Source organism: Chiloscyllium plagiosum, unplaced genomic scaffold (genome assembly GCF_037043375.1).
Source record: "Chiloscyllium plagiosum isolate Xiang-an unplaced genomic scaffold, Cpla_swu_hap1 HiC_scaffold_27, whole genome shotgun sequence".
NCBI lineage: Eukaryota > Metazoa > Chordata > Chondrichthyes > Orectolobiformes > Hemiscylliidae > Chiloscyllium > Chiloscyllium plagiosum.
Window position 1 is genome coordinate 54,384,842 of NW_028270165.1, and position 24,806 is coordinate 54,409,647.

At 46.1% G+C, this 24,806-nt stretch overlaps 1 non-coding gene across 1 annotated transcript; it reads left to right on the forward strand.

The window, feature by feature from the left end:
* Positions 1 to 24,198: 24,198 nt before the first annotated feature.
* On the forward strand, positions 24,199 to 24,270 carry trnae-cuc (transfer RNA glutamic acid (anticodon CUC)). Its single transcript has one exon. It is a non-coding gene; the product is annotated as a tRNA-Glu (tRNA).
* The last annotated feature ends 536 nt before the right edge of the window (positions 24,271 to 24,806 follow it).

Below are 24,806 nucleotides of genomic sequence, written 5' to 3' on the forward strand. Positions count from 1 at the left end.
CCGCTGCTGCCAGTAACCTTTACAAAGCTGATGAGACAATGCTATACCTGCAGTACTGAAAGTCGTAAGGCTTCTAACGATACCAGTTACTGATTCACCAATCCCACTGATGGACAGCATTGGAAATACAATGTTGGAGGCTGAAATAAATGAGCAGTTTAAAACAAAAACTCACCTAACCCTTCACTAGGCTCCCTGCTCAGCACACTTTACTTAAATCACTTCAACTCCACATTGCAACAAATTCCCACTTTCCACCAATATCCTGAATGTCCTCACTCACTCAGTTGCTGTCTCACAAATGAAAGATTTCATTGTAGGTTCTGCTCCCAGTATGGACAAAACATGTTTGAAAGTTGCTCTGAAAGTCCAGTCTTCACAATGACACTTCTGCTTTCCTTCAGTCCAAATTGTCCGTGCTGACCAGATATCCCAAATTAACATCGTCTCATTTGTCAGCACATAACCCCTACCCCTCTCAATTCTCCCTATTACCAGATGCCTTTTGAAATGCTTTAATTATATCAGCCTCCACCACTTCCTCTGGCAGCTCATTCTATACACACAACACCTTCTGCGTAAGAAAGGTGCCTGTAAAGTTCCTTTTAAATATTTACCCTCTCACCTCAGACCTATGACCTCTAGTTTTGGACTCCCCTTCTCTGGGGAAAAGATTTTGGCTATTCACCCTATCCATGCGCCTTATGAACTTTTATAAAGTCACCCCTCAGCCCCCAATGATCCAGAGAAAACAGCCCAGCCTATTCAGCCTCTCCATATAGATCAAACCCCCCCAACTCTGGCAATACCCTTGTAAATCTTTTCCAAATCCTTGCAAACGTTCGTAACACTTTTCCTGTAGCAGGGAAACCAGAACCGAATGCAGTATTCCAAAAGTGGCCTAATCAATGTCCTGTACAGCCGCAACATGACCTCCCAACATCTGTATTGAAATGCACTGACCTATAAAAGCAAATATATCAACACCTTCTTTGCTATCCTGTCTACCTCCGACTCCACTATGAACCAGCACTCCAAGGTATGTTTATTCAACAACACTCCCCATTAAATGGGTAGATCCTGCCCTGATCTGCCTTTCCAAAATCCATATTTCAAAATGGGGTTGAGAAACGTATAAGCCGTGATTGAATGGTGGAGCAGATCTGATGGACTAAATGGCTTAATTTCTGCACCTATGTTGTATGGTCTCTTGCTGTCCTAGACACAGTGAGAGAATTGGAAGCAGGAATAGGTCATTTCTCTTTCCAGCTGGCACCAGCATTGAACAGTTCATAACTGGATATAAATATACCTGCATCTAGATGGATAGGCTGGGACTTTTTGCACTGGAGCATCAGAGTTTGAGAGGTGACCTTAGAGAGGATTATAAAATCATGAGAGGTATAGATGAGGTGAACGGCAGGTATTCTTACCCTAGTGTGGATGTTTCAAGATTAGGGAGCAAATTTTGAAGGTGAGGAAAGAAATATTTTAAAAAGACATGAGGGGCACATTTTTTTTTTAAAGATAAAGAGTAGTTCGTGTGAGGAATCAATGTCCAGTGGAGTTGCTGGATGCAGGTACAGTTACAATGTTTAAAAGACATTTGGATAAGTGCATGAATAGGAAAGGTTCGGAGGGATGTAGGCCAATCATTGGCAGGTGGGACTAGTTTAGTTTCAGAACGCCGCCAGAATGGACTAGTTCGACTGAGTGGTCTGTTTCTGTGCTGTATGACTCTGTAACTGTTCTGTACTGGTTTTAAAACCATTTTCTTGCATTCTCCCATAACTTCTTTGTTCTTCAAAGTCACATGAACTCAGTCTTGAATACATTCACTAACCGACCTAACTGCAGGAAGACATCCCCACTTCTGAACTCAATTCCTCTTGCTGATATACCACTTGCTTTGCTCATTGCTTGTTGCACTTTCTGACAACTGGCAGTGACTGGTGTGGAATGACACTGAGGGCCCTTTGTCTATCCACACATCACTCCTGATGACGGGCTCGTGCCCGAAACGTCGACTCTCCTCCTCCTCAGTTGCTGCCTGACCTACTGTGGTTTTCCAGCGCCACAATATTCGACTCTGATCTCCATCATCTCACTTTCGCCACATCTCAACATATCACCATTTAAACAATGCACCTCCTTTCTGCTATTTTTTTACACTGCAAAGGCTATAACTTCACAATGTGGGACTGCATTTTCCATGTGTTTGCAAGTTGACACACAGACCTGGATCAACTTTTCCAGAGTCTGGCCGCTCCCTCGGTTCACTCTTGAACCCCAGAATGAAAACGTGGTGATAAAAACACTGTTGTACTCACAAATGTTAGACAGAGGAAGGAAGTTACAGTCTGGGGTGAAGTTTAACCTTATGCAGAGAGAAAAAAGCAGCAGCAGCAGCTTCAGAGCTCACGGTCCAACCTCCGCATTTCCACAATGGCCGGCTCTGATTGGCAGGAGGACCAGACTCCTTCCGGTTCTCCACTGCTCCATGGAAAGCAGCTCGCGCGCCGTTTCTGCGGACACCCAAGAGTATGCGCAGTGCTTTGCTGACACTGGCGATCATGCGCAGTACTTGCTGACACCGTGGAGCATGCTCAGTGTGCAGGAATTTGTTACAAATTTTAAAGTTAAAAATCACAAAGCACCTGGTGATAGTCCAGGTGTAGAGTATAACATCGTAAGACACAGAATTTATGATCTTATATTCCACAACCACCTGATGAAGTAACAGCGCTCCGAAAGCCAGTGCTTCCAAACAAGCCGATTGGACTGTAACCTGCTGTTGTGTGATTTTTAACTTCGTACACCTTAGTCCAACACAGGCACCTCCCGATCATGACAAATATTAAGCGTCCAAATGCGAATACGAAAGAAAAATGCCGAAGCTATTTTATTTTGCCGATTTTTTCCCCTGTGCCTCGACATTTTATTTCTTTTGCATTTTGTCTGGCTGGTCAACGTTTCTGTCTTTTCCCCAGGTTAGAGATATTCCAAAACTAGAGGGTAAAGGTTTAGGGTGTGTGGGAAAGATTTTGAAAGATCTAAAAGACTAGGAATAGAACATTCACCCCTTACTGGGCGAAAGTGAGGACTGCAGATGCTGGAGATTAGGGCCGAGAGTGTGGAGCTGGAATAGCACAGCAGGTTAGGGAGCATCCGAGGAGCAGGAGACTCGACGTTTCGGGCAAAACCCTTCGTCAGGAAATAGCCATGGGGAACTGCAGGGCTGTAGCATAAACGACTGAATCTAAGCGGGATGCTGTTGGGAAGGTCGGTGTGAATGGCCTGTATGGATGACATGGTTCCACTGCCTTGGCCACGCGTATTTTGAGAAATGTGGGAGGAGTGGGTTCCAGTTCGTGGGACACTGACACGAGTCCTGGAGAAGGTGGCATTTGTGCTGTCACTCTCTTCACATTCTGCCCCCCTGTCCATTTTCTCCCCATCCATTGCCCCCTGCCTATTCTCTCTCCTCACACTGCACCCTCTATTCTCTCCCCCAAACCCTCTGAACACCAGTCTGTTCCCCTGTCAATTTTCCTCCCTTCTCCACCACCACCAGCGACCCCTTCACCCCCTCCACCCCCACAATCGTCCTTTCTCGTGCCTCAGCCCTCTTTGATCGCTGTATGAAGTCTTTCTCAGGGAAGAGAGAGAATGGATGGTAATGACTTTACCTGGGAAACACGGCATGTGAGAAATAGCTGATTTTTAAAATTGAGAATAACTAAAACCAAATATTCAGAAACTTCGTTACAGTCGGGAAGAATGTTATTTTTTTTCAAAAGTAAAGCTGCAGAAATCTTTCTGAAACTTGCATTGATGTATGTGCAGTTAGGCCACAACAAAGGACAGGCTGTAAGGAGTGAATGAGTGAATAAAAGACAAGTCCAACCTTGCCCTCGAGGAGAAAGTGAAAAATGCAGATGCTGGAGATCAGAGTCGAGAGTGTGGTGGTCCGGCAGCATCCAAGGAGCAGGAGAATCGACGTTTCGTGCATAGGTACTTGGCACTCGACCATCGCTCCTTCAACCCCCCTGTGATGGCGCGTGAACTCACTGGTGCCTCCGCAGGTGGGAGGAGCAGGTGAATCCCTTCCGGCACTTACAGCAGGTGAATGGCCTCTCTCCAGGGTGGAGCCGCTGGTGGGTCAGCAGTGCAGCTGACTGAGTGAAACCCCGCCTGCACATGGGCATGTGAATGGCTTCTCTCCCTTGTGGACTCACTCATGCGTCTGCTGATGGCTGATCCGACTGAAGCCCTTCCCACACACTGAGCAGGTGAATGGCCTCTCCCGGTGTGAATGCGTCTGTGGGTTTCCAGCAGGGATGGGGAAGGGAATCCTTTCCCAAAGACCCCACATTTCCAAGGTTTCTCCTTTGGAGGGAGCTTTCCTTGTGTTGCTCTGGGATTGAAATTACAAACAGAACGGGTACATAGCCTTTCCCACCTTGAGGCGTGAAACTTTGATTCCTCCAAGATGAGTAAATGGTTTGAAGCACTTTTCACAGTCAGCGCACTGAATCTCCCTCACTCGGTGTCTCAGTATTCTTCCTGCCACAGGACTGTCCAAAATCTCTCAAATAAACAAAAGCAAACATGCCTTCTTGATTGGAATGGCTGCTGATATTCAAGTACCAATGAATCAAGTGGCTCTGTCAGAAGTTGATGTATCATTTGTTTTCAGATTTCTTTCTGCACGTCTTCCTGCAAAGAAAAATCACAAAATAAGTGATCACTGTCAGTACAGTTAATGAACATAACATTGGTGTCAATTCCTGCAGATTGAGAGATGTCTGCTGATCACATATTATCCAGGCCACAGAAACCTGAAAACCCTCATGCAGCCAGATCGGCTTAGCTGTGCATAGACGAAAACTTCATTTCAGTGATAATAACATGGAACAAACTGCCTACAAAGATGCTGGAAATGGAGCTGAATCAAGGATATGAAAATGAAATGTTCAGGCTGCTTGAGAAAAGAAAGGCAGTAAAATTGCTGAATGACTTCCTGCTGACCTATTAAATAAAAAATATGACAAAAAAAGGACGTAACTCCATTACTACATTAGAAGGTGACTAATAATTACAAAGAAACTTTTACAACAGCCAACAATATCAGATATACACCATATAGAAGAAAGAAAGTTTACAGCCCAGGAACAGGCCCTTCAAGCTTGAGCCGTTCCAAATGTACTGTCTAAACCTGTCGGTCAATTCCTAAGCATCTGTATCCCTCTACTCCCCACCCACTCATGCATTTATCCAGACGCATCTTAAATGAATCTACGACATCTGCTGGCAATGCGTTCCAAACGCCCACCACCCTCTGTGTGAAGTAAAGCACGTATTCTCTTTGAATAAGTGCTGCCCTTGCCGCGTTCATTCGAACGGTATCTCGTTTCATGAAGCGGCTTTTTGAGAGTATTGACTGGCCATTTTTGCACAAGGAAGTGCAAGAAACAAGGGCTCGTCGGGGATTTGAACCCGGGATCTCTCGCATGCCCACGCATCAGAAGGCCCGAAGCGAGAATCATACCCCTAGACCAACGAGCCACAGGCCCCATGAGACCTACCTTTTTTTGAGCAATGTGCCAATCCTTTAAATGCTGCTCAGTTTCTTGAGAATCTAACCTTTTAGTTGTGAACATGAGGAAAGGAGCAATCCTTTTCTAGGGTGCAAACTGTATACGTGCCAAACTGAGGGAATACACAAGGAAAATAGCTTTAAGAGAGATAAAAAGTATTTGAGCACCTTTGGAGTGTCTGCTCCCTCCCTGGATTAACTCCAGTTGCTACAAGTGAACAGTGTTTCACCCACCCCTAACTCCCCTTCCCCAACCCCGCCCCCCCCGCCCCCCCGCTGCTGGAGGATGGTATATGGAAAGGGGGAGACATTGCTTTGCTCCCAGATGTTGCCCAGAGGGAGGGAGTTTCACTCTGAAACTGACAGGGCTGCATCCGCATTGTGACGTCAACAATGGAGGGCGGGCCGGACAGCTGTCCTGCAGTTGAGGCACATGTGGAGGGGAGGGCACTTTGCAAATCCCACTCTCCTCCAAGTCAATACAGTTTGAGTTCAAGCAAAGCAAGGGGTTTAAATATACTTTAGAAAACCTCCTTTGTGCCGTGGGAAAACTACTGCCGCGGGAAATGCAGTGTTACAGATTCAAAGTAACAGAAGCAGGAGTAGACCATTTGGTCAAGCCTGCTCCGTCATTCATTAAGATCACAGCTCCAACAACCTGCACAATCCCGACTACCCTTAATTCCCCTACCATGCAAAAACCCATCCAACTGCGTCTTCAATAAACTTCATGAAGCTGTCTCAACTGCTCTCTTGGGCAGAGAATCCCATGGAGTCTCACAGAGTGACAAAGATGTACAGCACGGAAACAGACCCTTCGGTCCAACTCATCCATGCAGCCCAGATATCCTAACCTAATCTAGTCCCATTTGCCAGCACTTGGCTCAAATCCCCATAAAACCTTCCTACCCTCCAACCTCCAACCCTGACAATATCCCTGTAAATCATTTCTAAACCTTTTCTAGTTTCACAACATCTTTCCGATAGGAAGCAGACCAAAATTACATGCAATATTCCAAACGTGGCCTGACCAATGTTCTGTACAGTGGCAACATGAGCTCCCAACATCTATCCTCGATGCTCTGACCAACAAAGGAAAGCACACCAAACGCCTTCTGTACTATCCAATCTGCCTGAGTCTCTACTTTTAAGGAACTATCAACCTGAAATCCAAGGTCTCTTTGTTCAGCAACACTTCCAATGAACTTACCATTAAGTGGAAAAGTCATGCTCTGATTTGATTTTCCAAAATGCAGCACCTCACATTTATCCACATTAACCTCCAACTGCCATTCCTCAGCCCATTGGCCCATCTGATCAAGGTCCCGTTGTGATCTGAGGTAACCTTCTTTACTGTCCACTGCACCTCCAATTTTGGTGTCATCTACAAACTTGCTAACTATACCTCCTCCGTTTACATACAAATCATTTATATAAATGACAAAAAGTAGAGGATCCAGCATCAATCCTTGTGACACACCATTGGTCACAGGCCTTCAGTCTGAAAAGCAACCCTCTGCCTGCTAGCCAGTTCTGTATCCAAATGTCTAGTTGTCCCTGCATGCCTTGATTAAACCTTGCTCACCAGTCTCCCATGAGCAACCTTGATGATCGCCTTCCTAAAGTCCATATAGATCACGTCCATCGCTCTGCCCTCATCAATCCACTTTGTTACTTCTTCAAAAAACCCAATCATGTTCATGAGACATGATTTCCCAAGCATAAAGCCATGCTGACTATCCATAATCAATTCTTGCCTTTCCAAATACATGCAAATCCTGTCTCTTAGGATTCTCTCCAAAAACTTGCCCATCACGGATGTCAGGTTCACTGGTCCATAGTTCCCTGGCTTTTCCTTACCACCTTTCTTAAATAGTGGCATCACATTAGCCACCCTCTAGTCTTCCGGCACCTCACCTGTGACTATTGATGATAGAAATATCTCAGTAAGTGGCCCAACAATCACTTCCCCAGTTTCCCACAGAGTTCTAGGGTACTCCTGATCAGGTCCTTGGGAATTATCCACTTTTATGCATATCTAGACATCCAGCAATTTCTCATCTGTAATATGGGCATTTTTTCAACATGTCACCATCTACTTTCTCACATTCTAGATCTTCCATGCCCTTCTCTACAGTAAACACTGATGCACAATATCCGTTAAGTATCTCGCACCCCCCCACCACCCCCCCGCCCCCCATCTACTGCAGCTCCACACAAAGGCCGCCTTGCTGATCTTTGAGTGGCCCTATTCTCTCCCTTGTTATCCTTTTGTCCTTAATGTATTTATAAAAACCATTTGGGTTATCCATGACTCTATTTGCCAAAGCTATCTCATGTCCCCTTTTTTGCCCTCATGATTTCCCTCTTAAGTATGCTCGTACTGCCTTTATACTCTAAGGATTCACTCGATCTCTCTGCCGATACCTGATATATACCATCCTTCTTTATCTTAACCAAAATCTCATTTTCTCTCGTCATCCAGCATTCCCAAACCTACCAGCCTTTCCTTTCCTGCATCAGACAATCACCTGATGAAGGAGCGTCGCTCCGAAAGCTAGTGTGCTTCCAAGTAAACCTGTTGGACTATAACCTGGTGTGGTGTGATGTTATAACTTTGTACACCCCAGTCCAACACCGGCATCTCCGAATCAGGAATATACTGCGTCTGGACTCTTGTTATCTCATATTTTAAGGCTTCCCATTTTCCAGCAGTCCTTTGACCTGCGAACATCTGCCCCCAAACAGCTTTTGAAAGATCTTGCCTAATACCTGAGTCTTCCTCCAATTTATTACTTGAGCTTTTAGATCTGATGTATTATTTTCAATCACTATTTAATGTTCATAGAATTATGGTTGCTGGCCCTTAGGTTTTGCACCCTCGCCAGTATGTACATCCTCATTGTGAATTAGAAAATGTCCTTGTACACACTTAACAAATTCCTGTTTTTGGCAGATAGGTAAATGGGCAGGAGTTATACCTTGGGTCCACTCTTCCTTCATTCCCTCCAAGCCTAACCCCATTCCCACCGCAATAGACCAACGGCACTTTCCCCTGCAACTGCCGAATGTCTGACACCAGCCCATTTATCTGCTCCCTCCTCTCTATCCAAGTGTCCAAACTTACCTTCCAGGTGAAGTAGCACTTGACCTGCACTTCCCACAACCTAGTCGACTGCAGTTGCTGCTCGTAATGTGGTCTCATCGACATTGGGGAAAACGAAGCATAAACTGGGTGACTGCTGCACAGAACATCTACGTTCTACCTGCAAAAAAGACCCTGAGCTTCCAGTTGCCTGCCAATTCCACACTCCACCCTGTTCCCTGGCCAACATCTCTGTCTCAGGTTTGCTGTAGTGTTCCAGCGAAGCTCAGCACCAGCAGAACGAAGAGCACCGAATATTTCACTTGGAGACCTTACATCCCTCTGGTCCCAATATCGAATTCAATAATTCTCGGGCCTGAAATCCATAGTATCCTCGTCCCTTCCACACACACCAAGCCTTGTTATCACATAGTCTGTCATTACACACTACCTATTCTTAGCCACGAACAGTCTCCATTCATCCTCCCACGCAGATCGTTATCAACTCCCTTTCCTGTCCACAGTTCTTCCCTCGCTTTAAGCTCTGTCCTGATCTATCATTAACTGCATCCGCCTTCCTCCCACAATATCTCCAGCATTTTAACCAACATTTTCCCAATCACCATCAGTTCTGTGGAAGGGTCACCGGCAACTCCTGTTTTTTGTTTCTGATATACAGCATCCACAGTTCTTTCACCTTTTTATTGAGGCAGAGTTGGAAATTACTTCGAGAGACAGAAGGAGAGGGGGCAGAGACAGAACACACATGAACTGTTGATCTCCGTTGTTACACATAACGTAAAGTCATTGCTGTGCGATCACTTCCCTTAAGCATGAGTAGAGGTTCTGGGCCATGCATGAGCTTGTGGCGCAACGGTAGCACGTCTGACTCCAAATCAAAAGGTTGTGTGTTCGAATCACGTCAGGCTCACTGACGTCATCTTCTTATATTTCAAATCAAGAAAGGAGTACGTTCACTCCGGATATCTGTTGAGCCAAATCTTCTTTGCGGAAATTTTCGATCACACGTGAAGCTTTGCTGTCAGTTTGATTTGTGAACACTGTGTCAGGGAGGTGGTGTGCCCATTGTTTGAGTAAATGCTCAGCTCCCCCAGTTCATCACGGGATGTAAACACAGCCGCCTACCTCTGGGCAGCCGCTTCGTTCAGTTGATGACAGCGCGGTGTGAATTAATGTAATGTCGATAATTTTACAACATATGCAGAGACTCCCAGCTTTTTGTTTCAATCTATTAGGAGAGTGATAGCGAGTTCAGATAGAAATGTTTCCCACCAACAGCAAATCCTTTCCTCTCACTGGACACAGTTAAAATTATCTTTACTCAACAGGAGAAGCGGAAACTCTAGTCTGACGGTTTCTCTCCACATTAACGGTGAGCCTGAATTTTATAAACGGTGGCAGTAAAATCCAGTGGCGGACACTGATTTGGTTCAATCGATTTTTTTGCCAAGAGTAATTCACCGAGAGGATGCTGCTGTGTGAAACAGCGTGGGGAATTACTGCAGGGCCTCCTGCGCATGGGACACACCGCAACTGATGTGTTTCACCTTCACCAGTTTATTTCTATCTCGGAGAAGAGAGGTTTGATGTTTCGGGTCATAGCAGCCAGACAGACGACAGGGGAAGAGCACTCAGATCTTAACAAGCTTGTCACCACAGCTGGGTCATCGTGGTCTGTGTATCAGTATCGGATAGTAATCTGCGTCTACTGACTGGAAGCACAGCAAATTGGAGTGCTGGTGGGACTATCACACAGGAGAAAACGGCTTCGACCTACCAACTGGAGTGGCTCCCAATGGTCAACTCCACTCACCTCAACTGAATAACTGTAAACAAATTACTCCGTGATTCAAAGGAATACTCGGTTTTGTATCTGCAGTGTGGCATGTACCTTCGAGAATGACGTCAAAACACCTTCATTGCTGTGATGGAGTATCCTGTTGGTCCAACTCCGATTTCACTCAGAATCACCTTCTCCCTGTAAATCTGCACATTGTTACATTGAACGTGCCCACCGAATTCCCTTTTGTGTCCATTGAATCTGCCTCTTTGTCACTGTCAGACAGCGATTTACTGACCCCACTCCCTGTGCGAAAACGGTCTTCCTAATGTCACTTTTACTTATTTTCCTGATGACTTTAAATCTCTGCCAAATCATTCTCGATCCTTTCAGGCCTGGGAGCATTTACACTGCATTATTTTCTCTGTCTAAAACCATCATGACGTGGAAAACTTCAATCAGACCAGCTTTCAGCCCTCTGTTCTCCAAAGACAGCTGCCCCAAACTTTCCAATCTCCCTTCATTGCTGACATTCCTCAGGACGGGACCATTCACGTTAACCTGTTCAGCGCCATCTGCAATCACTTCACTTCCCCGCTTCCTGAAGTGTCACCCTCAGAATTGAGCGTAATACAAGTGGAGGATTTATTCAGACTCGGATTGCGCGGGCGAAACATCTGCAATACTTGTTCTCACTTTGAACAAGTGTTTCTCTTCACCGTGTTCACTGCAATGGCAGCTCTGCACCGTCCCTAATTCAGGCAGTCCGATCTTATTTAACGAAGCGGCTTTTTGAGAAAATTGATTGGGCATTTTTGCTCAGGTCAATTTAAGAAATGAGAGTTTGCCTTGGATTGGAACCCAGGAACTCTCACACGTCTGCATTCGCTGGAAGACCCAAAGCTAGAATCACATCCCAGACTAACGAGCCACCAGCCATGGGTGCAGCCACCTCCTGAAGCAGCTGAGACTTGCTCAGTACGAAATACATTGTACATTGCTCCCAGAATTGCAAGCTGGCAAGAGTTTCAAGAACATCTGCTTCTCAATCTGTCTCGCTGCTCCCAGGACGCTGCTGTTTGTCCCGTCCCCAGGGACCGGGCTCTCTCCACTGGTGGATAATTGAACCATTTTGTTTCTACTTGCAAGCTGTGCTGGTGGAAGGCAGAGCCCATTCGCTCTTCTGCTCTCTCGCACTATTACCTGAGGCAAGATAAGTCAGTTACAGTCATGCATAGGAAATGGGCAACTTTGAACTTGTTCCAAAGATCCTGTTAACGGAGAGACAGAAAGATGGAGACTGAGAGAAATGGACTCCGGAGACTCTTCCCTCAGGTAAATTGATATGAGTACATTTTTGTGCAGCCTGCTTGGTGTTCAGAATTTGTCTTGACACAGCGATCCAGCAGAAAGTTTTTTGTGACACGGGCGTTGGTTTCTTTACTGCAGGAAATGAACAAAAACAGAAAGTCATGTGTTTCAACTTCACCGGTTCATTGCCATCTGAGAGAAGAGGTTTCACACGAGATCAGGACACACTGACAGAGAATAGGACAAGACAACTCAGAGCTCCACAAGGGTGCCAGAGCAACTGTGTAAATTTGACTTGTGTATCGATGTGACAAATTTAACTCAGATACCCGAAGTTTTCGGAAGCAGATCACAAGGCAAGGAAAAGAACAGAGCGCCGTTATACGGGAAAGCTGCTAAAGACGACATTGAGTGAATAGGAGAAAATGGTTTCGCTTCTGGTTTATCATCCCAGCATGCACCCGCTGTGCCATTCCCCTGCATTGCACGGTAGCTTTTCCAGAGAAGTATTCAGCTTTCCATCTGGCGTGTGACTTGCACGTTCGAGAATGAGGTCAAAAGATCTTCACTGCTGTAGTGCCATGTGCTGTTGTGCAGACATGTCGCCGATGTGCAAATATAAACTCAGAGAGCAATGTACACTAGAGACTCTGAGCCAGCTGAAACTTGCTCAGTGTGAAATACGTTCCACATTGCTCCAAGAATTGCAAGCAGCAAAGAATTTCCAGAACATCTGCTTGTCATTCTGTCCCCGGGGCGCTGATGCTTGTCTCATTCCCAGGAACTGGACTCTCTCCACTGGCGGATAATTAAACCAATTTGTTTCTACTTGTCCGCTTTTCTGGAGGGAGGGAAGAGTCATTCGCTCTTCTGCTCTCTCTCTCTCAATCCCTTGGGGTGAGAGGTATCACTTATACTAATGCGTGGGAAGTGAGTAACTTTGATGATGAATTTCCTCCAAAGTCTGTTATCGGAGAGATAGAAAGATGCTGTGCTGGCGGGGCAGAGAGAAATGGACACCGAGGACTCTTCCCTCAAGTAAATTCATATGAGCACAAAGTGGGCATCGCTTTCATCGCTGCGACCGCGCAGCAGTTAACCTCTGAGCCCCAAGTGTCCAAGATGAAGAGAATCCGAGTGAAACCTTCACTCACTGAGAGTCATCCCCACGGCCCTGAGCTGAGGGACTGCAGGCAGTCCAACACGGAAGGGACTGTTAAATGAACCATTGTCGCTCCCTCAGCCTCTCTGTCCCAGAGACAGGCAGTGGGACGGCATAAACACGTAACATCATTCTCGCCCAGACAGAAGCCGTTCAGCCCATCGAGTCCACGGCGACTCTCTGCCACTTTTCTCTCTCTGAGGTTATTCACAATCAGTGATATCTGTCCTAATAGTAAGGGGCTGTGTCTGAGTGGTGATACGGTTTGTGACATGCTGATCGTTTTGTCATTCACGTCCGAACCTGCGTGGCGAATTACTGCAGGGAATGGATGAAACCGCAAGGCATGTGTTTCAACTTTATCAGCTCATTGGCACCTCAAAGAAGTGGTTTTGCGAATCAGTTCATAGGAAACCGACGAAGAACAGGAGACGACCACTCAGACCTTCAAAAAGCATGTTACTTGAACCGTGTGAGTTTCCTGAGTGTATCGGTATGATACAGGATATTCAGGAAGTAGGTGCGAAGGCAAGATACAGAATAGAGTACCATTACAAAGGAAAGCTGCTGAAGGAGACTTTGAGCAATAGCAGAGGATGGTTTCGATCCATCGACCGCTGGGTTATGGGCCCAGCACGCTCCCGGTTTCCACAGAACACTTCAGGTTTTCGTCTGGCACGCGGCATGCACGTTCGAAAGTGGGCGGCACGGTGGAACAGTGGTTAGCACTGCTGTCTCACAGAGCCAGCGCCAGGTTCAATTCCCACCTCAGGCGACTCTGTGTGGAGTTTGCACATTCTCCCCGTGTCTGCGTGGGTTTCCTCCGGGTGCTCCGGTTTCCTCCCATAATCCAAAAAAAATGTTCAGGTTAGGTGAATTGGCCAGGCTAAATTGCCTGCAGTGTTAGGTAAGGGGTAAATGTCGGAGAATGGGTCTGGGTGGATTACGCTTCGGTGTGGACTTGTTGGGCCGAAGGGCCTGTTTCCACACTGTAAGTAATCTAATCTAATCTCCACTACTGTCGTGTAATATGCTGTTTCACAGACAAATGGAGGCTGTGTAAATATTAACTTGTTTCTAACTTCCCACATTCTGTTGGTCGAATTGTGATTTCATTCTGAGTCACAACATGTGTCACAGCGCACACCTTCACTCTGCTGGTTCAATACAGTAAGTAAACGTGTTTCTCTATTCTCTTGCCTTCTCAGCGTAAATCTGCACATTGTTACTTTAAACATGACCGCCGAATTTCCTTTTGCGTCTGTTGAATTTGCCTCTTTGTCAATGTCAGTTAGGGATTTACTGACCCCAACCATTCCCTGTACGAAAGCGTTCTTCCTCATGTCACCTTTAGTTCTTTTCCTCGTGACTTTAAAACTGCCGAATCATTGCCGATCCTTTCAGGCGTGGGAGCACTTTAACTGCATTACTTTCTCTGCCTGGATCCCGCATGACTTGGAAAGTTTCAATCAGGCCAGATTTCAAACTTCTGTTCTCCGAGGAGAGCTGTCCTAATGTTCCAATCTTGCTTCATTGCTGACATTCCTTAAACACGGCACCACTGAAGTCAACGCAATATTCCATCATTTCACTTCCTTGCTTGCTTTCTGCCCAATTCGTTCTCCAACCTCGTTTAGCGAGGTTGAGAAAGTTAATCGGGCACTTTTGCACAAATCAGGAAACGCGGGCTCGCTGGGGATTTGAATCCGGGATGTTTCACAGGGGAAAACGCAAAGCGAGAACCATACCCCTAGACGAACGAGCGACACAGATCGCAAGCCGCCACTGCCACTCCACGTCTTCAACCAGCTGAGTCTTGCTCAGTGTGAAATACATTTGACATTGCTCTGAGAATTGCAAGCGGCAAAGAGTTTCCAGAACAGCTGCTTCTCATTCTGTCTCCCTGCTGCTGTTTGTCCCGGGCCCGCTCTACTGGCAGAAAGTTGAACAGTTTTATTTCTAAACTTTTCTCTCACACCGGAGTAACCAGTGACAAGCATTGCCCTCCTCAACATAGGGTACAGAGAACAACAGAAGACCACTCAGATCTCCACGAGGGTATCATCTCAACTGTGCACATTGGGCCAGTATATCAATGTGAAATATTTATGTCGAAGTTTTTTGGGAAAGAGATGAGAAGGCGGGGTGCAGAACAGAGCGCCGTTATATGGGAAAGCTGGTAAAGACGACATTGACTGAATAGGAGAAGTAGTTTCCCTTCTGGGTGATGTTCCCATCACGCACCCACAGACATATCGCCGTCGTGCAAATATAAACTCTGTCTAAATTCCCACATTCTATTTTTTCGAACTGTGATTTCGCCAAAAGCACAAAATTTCAACACTCGCAACGTTCAAGCTTTAACAAAGTGCTCATAGATATATTTAGCGAACACTTGGAAGAAATTTGAGGACTCTTGAACTTTAAGTCGAAGGAAAGGAAGTTTGCCTCGAGGGCTGTGTAATGTGGAGATTTGCTCCCCATGTGAACTGGTGATGGTTGACCATCCCAGTGCTTCCCGATGCAGGTTGCCCTGACCCACAGGGAGGTTTCTTTGATAAACTGCCCGAGGGCTTCCAGCCGTGCCGTGACGTTACAGGGCGAGCCGCCGACGATGGCCTGCAGCTGCACAATAATGATGCTGGCCCCGCAACATGAATACAAATTAGTTCATGAGTCACGTGGAACTGAATCATTCTATGGAAAGTTCTGTCAACTTCACGGATTTATATATGAGAGGAAGTAAATGGGCAGGGCTTACACCTCGGGTCCACTCTTCCTTCTGTCGCAACATCCCACACCCACCTCCCATTGTCCCAAGGCACTTTCCCCTGCAACCGCCGAATGCGTAACACCTGCCCATTTACCTGCTCCCTCCTGAATATCCAAGGGCTCGAACATATCTTCCAGGTAAAGCAGCACTTTACCTGCACATTTGCCACAAACTAGTCTACTGCATTCGTTGCTCACAGTGTGGTTTCCCCAACGTAGCATGAAGCATAAACTGGGTGACTACTTCGCAGAACATCTTGGTTCTGCCTGCAGAAGATCCTATGGCTCTCCAGTCTTCAACATCGAGTTCAATATTGTTTGGACCCGAACTCCCCCATGCCCTTGATCCTTACCACACCCACACGAGGCCTTGTTATCACATAGTCTGCTGTTACACACGACTTATTGTTAGCCAGGAACAGTCTCCATTAACAGTTAGTCACCCTCCTACACAGATCGTTATTCACGCCTTTGTCCCTCCAATGTTCTCCCACTGAACTGGCAGCAAAGGTAGCAATGTGGACTGGTATCCCTGAGCCAGCTGTTTGTCCCATCTCCAGGAACAGGGCTCCCTCCACTGGTGGATAATTAAACCATTTTGCTGTTGCGCTGACGTGAGGAGATTGTGTAAATATAAACTTTTTCTAAATTCCCACCTTCCGTTGATTGAACTGTGAGTTCACTCTGATTCACAACACGTGTCACAGCGCAATTTGAGGCCCACATTAGCTCTGCTGGTTCTACACAGCAAGTAAATGAGAGTCTCTATTCGTATCATTCCCTTGCCTTCTCCCTGTAAATCTCCACATTGTTACTTTGAACATGACCACCGAATTCCCTTTAGTGTTTTTGAATCTGCCTCTTTGTCACGGTCAGACAGGGATTTACGGATCCGAACCATTCCCTGTGCGAAAATGTTCTTCCTAGTGTCACTTTTACTTTTTTTTCCAAACGCCTTGAAATCTCTGCCGATTTTTTTGGGAAATTGAAAGGATTCTCATTCCTGCACATGAGGCTGAATTGATTTAATTTCTAACGTAAAGGACTGCGGATGCTGAGAATCCGAGACAGAAAGAGGAACTGCTGGAGAAACTCAGCGGGTTTGGCAGTACCGGTTGGAGAAAACAGAGTTCTGCAATTTCTGTTTTTGTTTTGAACTGAAAGTTCATTTCATTTTTTGGGATGAAACACCCAGACTCTCCATGTGCAGATATTCAATCCTTTCGAAACCTGTGAAGTGATTGGATTCAAACAAACCCAGCAATAATTCACTCTTTCTCAGCTCCACAGGCAGAGTGACCTGGGAAATGAAGCTGTCAGTGTGGTTCTTTATTCGTGGGCCGAGTGGTGAATGCGATGGACTTGAGATCTATTGCGGTTTCCCCACGCAGGTATGAACCTTGCCGACTCGAGTTGAGAAATGTCGTCAAAAAGAAAGGGAGACTGTTTCCCGGTTTCTTCTTTAAAATTCTAATCAGTGGAGGGGGAAAGATATTTCACTCACATTGGGACTGGTAGGAATCTGCAACCCACTGCCTGTCAGGGTGGAACAAGCAGATACCCGCAGAGCTTCGTTTGAGGCAATGAGTCAAGTGTTTGGAAATGAGACTAGAACAGTGAGAGGCTTGAAATCGTGATCAAAATGAAGCAGGCACCTAAGAACAAAGGTGTTTTATTTCCCAATGAAAGATACTGCTTCACAAAGTTGGGACGATGGAAGGAAGCAGTGATGGTGATTATCTTTGGCTGTTCACCTTGTGAATGCTCCCATTGCTGCGCATGTCCGTGTTAACGTCAGAACTCTGCAGCATGGGGGCGCAATGGATGACGCATCTGACTCCAGCTACCTGTTTGAAATGCAGCTCACACCTTCTTCACACACCCCAATTAATCTTTCTCATTGTCCTGAAGCCGCCCTACGGTTTCAATTCCTGATCTGCAGGAACGAGACTCTTTTCACTGTCTCTCGTTCGTAAATGTCCCTGAGAACATCATAAGACCATAAGACCATAAGACATAGGAGTGGAAGTAAGGCCATTCGGCCCATCGAGTCCACTCCGCCATTCAATCATGGCTGATGCGCATTTCAGCTCCACTTACCAGCGTTCTCCCCGTAGCTCTTAATTCCTCTAGACAACAAGAATCTATCAATCTCGGCCTTGAAGACATTTAGCGTCCCGGCTTCCACTGCACTCCGTGGCAATGAATTCCACAGGCCCACCACTCTCTGGCTGAAGAAATGTCTCCGCATTTCTGTTCTGAAATGACCCCCTCTAATTCTAAGGCTGTGTCCACGGGTCCTAGTCTCCTCGTCTAACGGAAACAATTTCCTAGCATCCACCTTTTCCAAGCCATGTATTATTTTGTACGTCTCTATTAAGTCACCCCTTAATCTTCTAAACTCCAACGAATACAATCCCAGTATCCTCAGCCGTTCCTCATATGTTAGACCTGTCATTTCAGGGATCATCCGTGTGAATCTCCGCTGGACACGTTCCAGTGCCAGTATGTCCTTCCTGAGGTGTGGGGACCAAAACTGGACACAGTACTCCAAATGGGGCCTAACCAGAGCTTTATAAAGTCTTAGTAGTACATCTCTGCTTTTATATTCCAACCCTCTTGAGATAAGAGACAACATTGCATTCGCTTTCTTAATCACGGACTCAACCTGCATGTTTACCTTGAGAGAATCCTCGACTAGCACTCCCAGATCCCTTTGTGCTTTGGCTTTATTAATTTTCTCACCATTTAGAAAGTAGTCTATGCTTTTATTCTTTTTGCCAAAGTGCAAGACCTCGCACTTGCTCACGTTAAATTCCATCAGCCATTTCCTGGACCACTCTCCCAACCTGTCTAGATCCTTCTGTAGCCTTCCCACTTCCTCAGTACTACCTGCCTGTCAACCTAACTTCGTATCATCGGCAAACTTCGCTAGAATGCCCCCGGTTCCCTCATCCAAATCATTAATATATAATGCGAACAGCTGTGGCCCCAGCACCGAACCCTGCGGGACACCACTCGTCACCGGCTGCCATTCTGAAAAAGAACCTTTTATCACAACTCTCTGCCTTCTGTTAGACAGCCAATCCTCAATCCATCCCGGCAGCTCACCTCGAACACCATGGGCCCTCACCTTGCTCAGCAGCCTCCCGTGTGGCACCTTATCAAAGGCCTTTTGAAAGTCTAGATAGACCACATCCACTGGGTTTCCCTGGTCTAACCTACTTGTTACCTCTTCAAAAAATTCCAACAGGTTTGTCAGGCATGACCTCCCTTTACTAAATCCATGTTGACTTATCAGACTCTGCTCTTCCAAGAATTTAGAAACCTCATCCTTAATGATGGATTCTAGAATTTTACCAACAACCGAGGTTAAACTGATTGGCCTATAATTTTCCATCTTTTGCCTTGATCCTTTCTTGAACAAGGGGGTTACAACAGCCATCTTCCAATCATCCGGGACCTTTCCTGACTCCAGTGACTCTTGAAAGATCTCAACCAATGCCTCTGCTATTTCCTCAGCCACCTCTCTCAGAACTCTAGGGTGTATCCCATCGGGGCCAGGTGATTTATCAATTTTAAGACTTTTTAACTTTTCTAGCACTATCTCTTTCATAATGGCAACCATACTCAACTCAGCCCCGTGACACCCTTTAATCTTTGGGATATTACTCATGTCTTCCACTGTGAAAACTGACGCAAAGTACTTGTTAAGTTCTCCTGCTATTTCCTTATCTCCCATCACTAGGCTTTCTGCATCAGTTTGAAGTGGCCCAATGTCTACTTTTGCCTGTCGTTTGTTTCTTATGTACTGAAAGAAACTTTTACTATTATTTTTAATATTACTGGCTAGCCTACCTTCATATTTGATCCGCTCATTTCTTATTACACTCTTTGTTATACTCTGTTTGCTTTTGTATCCTTCCCAATCTTCTGATTTCCCACTGTTCTTAACCACTTTATAGGATCTCTCTTTTTCTTTAATACATATCCTGACTTCCTTTGTAAGCCAAGGTTGTCTAATCCCTCCCCGGATAATCTTTCTTTTCTTGGGAATGAACCTCTGTACAGTGTCCTCAATTATACCGACAAACTCCTACCATTTTTGCTCTACTGTCTTCCCGGTTAGCCTCTGCTTCCAGTCTATTTTAGTCAGTTCCTCTCTCATGCCCTCATAATTACCTTTATTCAACTGTAACACCATTACATCAGATTTTGCCTTCTCCCTTTCAAACTCCAGACTGAACTCTACCATATTATGGTCGCTACTTCCTAAGCGTTCCCGTACTTTAAGATTTTTTATAGAGTCTGGTTCATTACAAAGCACTAGGTCCAGAATAGCCTGCTCTCTTCTGGGCTCCATGACAAGCTGTTCCAAAAAGCCATCCTGTAAGCATTCCATGAATTCCCTTTCTTTAGATCCACTAGCAACATTATTTACCCAGTCCACCTGCATATTGAAGTCTCCCATGATCACTGTGACCTTGCCTTTCTGACACGCCTTCTCTATTTCCCGGCACATGTTGCGACCCTGGTCCTGACCACTGTTAGGAGGTCTATACACAACTCCAATTATGTTTTTTTTTTGCCTTTGTGGTTCCTCAATTCCACACACACAGACTCCACATCATCCGACGCTATGTCATTCAATACCATAGATTTAATTTTGTTCACGTCACAGCGCTGTCAGAGGAGGGGAAGCTGAAATAGGCTGACAAGCCCAATACTCACCTTTCCTGTTGGAAACATTCCATGAGAAATATTAGGCCTCCACTTGTGACCGAACATTTACGTTGCTGCCTTAGACACCCTTTGGGGTTCTCCCGCCCAGTGTGGTAACCTGCTGACTATGCTTTCTTCGCTGGCGATTTTAAATGACTTCCTATTGGTTGCATTATCGCTCAAACTTCACAAAACCCGTCTCAATAAAGCCACGTTTTCTCACGTCTGGGAATTTATTGCCATGCAGGAAACTCGTGTTCTGAACAAAAACCGTAGCACACTCAAAACGTCGGCTCTGTTTACCTTTCCACAGATGCTGCTCGACCCGTTGGCTTTCTGTAGTATTCCCTGTGTTTGTTCAACACAAATGCGGCTTTCCATTAAAGAACTTCAATCCCTTTCCTCTAGTAACTGACCCTCGTCAGTGGCAATAGGTTCTTCTGATCATTAACCTGCCCATTCCCACCACTTGTTCTCCCATCATTGCCAACAGCCCCTGGACATCTCCAGTTAACCTTCTTTGCTCCAAAGAGAACATTCCCAAAAGTGGAAATACCTCATGCCTGGACATGATGCAAGTGTTACAATCGGGAAGAGATTTTGGCAAAATATTGTCAGTTAGCAGGTGGAAAAATGTTCATGAAGTAAAACAGAAATCCCAGTCTCCAGCTTTGTGACTCTTTAGAAACTCTTTGGGAAATGGAATTAGAGGAGAATGAAGGAATGAACTGTCCGACTGAGCAGAGACAGTCCAGACACCGTCCCCTTGTTTAAGAGGCCGGGAGATTGACTCTATTATTCTCGGGACATGAACTGAACTGAGACATTGAAAAAATTCTCGTTCCTGCACATCAGGAATTCAAACCCCTTCTCGGCTCCGGGTCACTGTGAAAAGTCGGGAACAGGCAAAACACTGAAAGGCTCAAAGGGCGATGGCCCCGGTGTGGGAAAGCTCGTTCCTAGTGACATGGATGTGCCTGCAGATGGTGGGATCAGGCTGTCCCCATGTCTTCACAATGAATGGCCCAGGCTTTAGTATATAAAAGTAAAACTGTAGAGGACAGTGTTCATGCTAGGCACGACAGACAGAATTATGCATTGACGAACCGCCTCCTCTAACAGACTGTGCAAGCTGTGCGTTTACGTATCTCTCTATCGCAATTGGCCAGCCTGTTCGGTTGTTAATCGGAAGGTTGGTGGTTGGAGACCACCCAGGCACGGAGTGTTTGTTGTTCTCGCTCCTACCGCTTTCTTGGCTGCGAAGATGAGCGTTTTTAATGGTGTCAGGAAAATGTTTCCCAAACGGAAATCTTCTCCACTGAGGAAGCACAAAGGGGTTTCTGAATTGATTTAATTTCGAACGTAAAGGACTACGAATGCTGAGAATCCGAAACAGAAAGAGAAACGGCTGGAGAAACTCAGCAGGTTTGGCTGTACCTGGATAAGGAAAAAAAAGATTTCTGAAATGTTGTCTCTGATTCTCTTTCTACAGATGCTGCCTGACCTGCTGAGTTGCTCCTGCAATTTCAGTTTTTGTTTTTAACTGAACGTCCATTTCATCTTTCGGGATGAAACACCCAGACTCGCCATTTGCAGATATTTAACACTTTCGAAACCTGTTAAGTGATTGGATTCAAACAAGTTCTGCAATGATTCACTCTTTCTCAGCTCCACAGACAGAGAGACCTGGGAAATGAAGCTGTCAGTGTGGTTCTGTATTCGTGGGCCGAGTGGTTAATGCGACAGACTTGAAATCCATTGCGGTTTCCCCACGCAGGTGTGAACCCTGCCGACTACAGTTGAGAACTGTCGTCAGAAAGAAAGGGAGATTGCTCCACGGTTTTTTTTTAGATGCACATCAGTGGAGGGGTTGAAATATTTCAATCACGTTGAGACTGGTCGGGAATCTGCAACCCACTGCCTGTCAGGGTGGAACAAGCAGATACCCACAGAGCTGCTTTTGAGGCAATGAGTCAAGTGTTTGGAAATGAGACTAGAACAGTGAGGGGCATGAAGTCGTGATCAAAATGAAGCAGGTACCTAAGAACAAAGGTGTTTTATTTCCCAATGAAAGATACTGCTTCATAAAGTTGAGACAATGGAAGGGAATCAGTGACGGTGATTATCTTTGGCTGTTCACCTTGTGAATATTCCCATTGCTGCGCATGTCCGTGTTCACGTCAGAGCTCTGCAGCATGGTGGCGTTAGATACGCACAGTGCCAGGGGCGCAATGGATGACGCATCTGACTCCACCTACCTGTTTGAAATGCAACTCACAGCTTCTTCACACACCCCAATTAATCTTTCTCATTGTCCTGAAGCCGGCATACGGTTTGAATTCCTGATCTGCAGGAACGAGAATCTTTTCACTGTCTCGCGTCAGTAAGTGTCCCTGAGAACATCAGAGTCAAGCCACAGCGCTGTCAGAGGAGGGGAAGCTGAAAGAGCCCCACACGCTGCTCACGGGCACATTTCAATTTCCCCAACTCACCGCCCCAACCACTGCGGCTCCTGGGAGTGGAGGGGGAACAAACACCAAAACCCAGTCTCAGTTTTGTAAATCTTCAGGAAATATGAAAGCTGTTCATCCCTTTGGATCTTCCATCCTGGGCTGACAGCGTTGATTTTAAATGGCTGTCCAGTCAGTGCCGATTCTTTTTGGCTGAAAAAAATCTTCCTTATCTCATCCCAGCATTTCTTGCGACAGAGAACTGTGCGGAAGAGTTCATGTATATATTCCTTTGTATGATATTTTGTAAATAACATTCGTTTGCTGGTTGTTTGTATCGGGTATTTCAGGTTCATTAGCCGCTGTTTAAGTGTGTTGGTAGGTTTGTGGGCTACCATGATGCTGAGAGGGCTGAGTTGTCTGGACATCATTTCCCAGATGTCTTGAATGTAAAGTAATGTGGCTAGGGTTTCTGCACACGTTGCGTCTGCTTGTGTCAGTTTGTTGATGTGAAATCGGCACACTGGGTTTACTGGTTAGGCAAAAGTGAGGACTGCAGATGCTGGAAACCAGAGTTTAGATCAGAGTGGTGCTGGAAAAGCACAGCAGGTCAAACAGCTTCCGAGGAGCAGGAAAATCGCTGTTTCGGGCAAAAGCCCTTCATCAGGAATAGAGGCAGGACGCCTCCAGGGTGGAGAGATAAATTGGTGGTGGGGGGGTGGGGGGGAGCTGAGCAGAAGGTAGCAAAGAGTACAATAGGTGAATGGGGGTGGGGGTGGAGGTGGCAGTTCAGAGAGGAGGGTGGAGCGGATAGGTGGTCAGGGAGATTGGCAGGTAGGACAGGTCAGCTGTAAGGTTGGAACTGAGGTAAGGTAGGGGAGGGGAAATGAGGAAACTGGTGAAGTCCACATTGATGTCCTGGGGGTTGAATGTATCCGAGGCGGAAGATGCGGCGTTCTTCCTCCATGCATCGGATGGGGAGGGAGCGGCGATGGAGAAGGCCTAGGACCTGCTTGTCCTCGGCAGAGTGGGAGGGAGGTGGGGGGAAATGTTGGGCCATAGGGCGATGGGGTTGATTGGTGCGGGTGCCCTGGAGATGTTCCCTCAAGCGCTGTGATTTTACTCTGCGAGGAGTCTCCAGTCTCCCCAATGTCGAGGAGACCGCATCGGGAGCAATGGATACAAGAAATGATATTGGTGGATGCACAGGTGAAAGCCTTCGATCTTCCGAGGCCCGGTTTCGATTTTCGGGCAGGTAAGTCATTTCCAGTAGATCTGACATCAGGCATTGACATCTCCCTGGTGGTCTAGTGGTTAGGAGTCGGCGCTCTCACCGCCGCAGCCCGGGTTCGATTCCCGGTCAGGGAAGTAAGTGTCTGTGGGGTTTGTTGGCTACCCGTTCTTCCTAAATGCGCTGTACAGTTATTGATTGTTCTTCGAAGTTCCGTGTAGTGTCTCGTTGAAATAGTGTCCTGATTCAGGTTGGTTTGGATGTGTAGGGATGATTGCTTCTGTAGCTAAGTTCTTGGTTCGCGTGCGTTGTTTTCCTGTAGAGGCTGTTTTAAATTTACCATTGACTGTTCGCTCTACTGTGACATCTAGAAATGGCACTTTGTTGTTGTTCTCCTCTTTTGTGAATTTTATGCCCGTAACGATATTGTTGATGGTGTTGTAGGTTTCCTCTAATTTGTTTCATTTTTTGATGACAAAAGTGTCATCTCTGTAGCGGACCCAAAGTTTGGGTTGGATCTTTGGAAGGGCTGTTTGTTCGAGTCTCTGCATTATTGCTTCTGCTAGGAATCCTGACACTGGTGGTTTCATGGGTGTTTCGTTGATTTGTTTGTAGGGCTTGTTACTGAATATGAAGTGGGTGATAAGGCACAGTTCCACGAGCTGGATAGTGC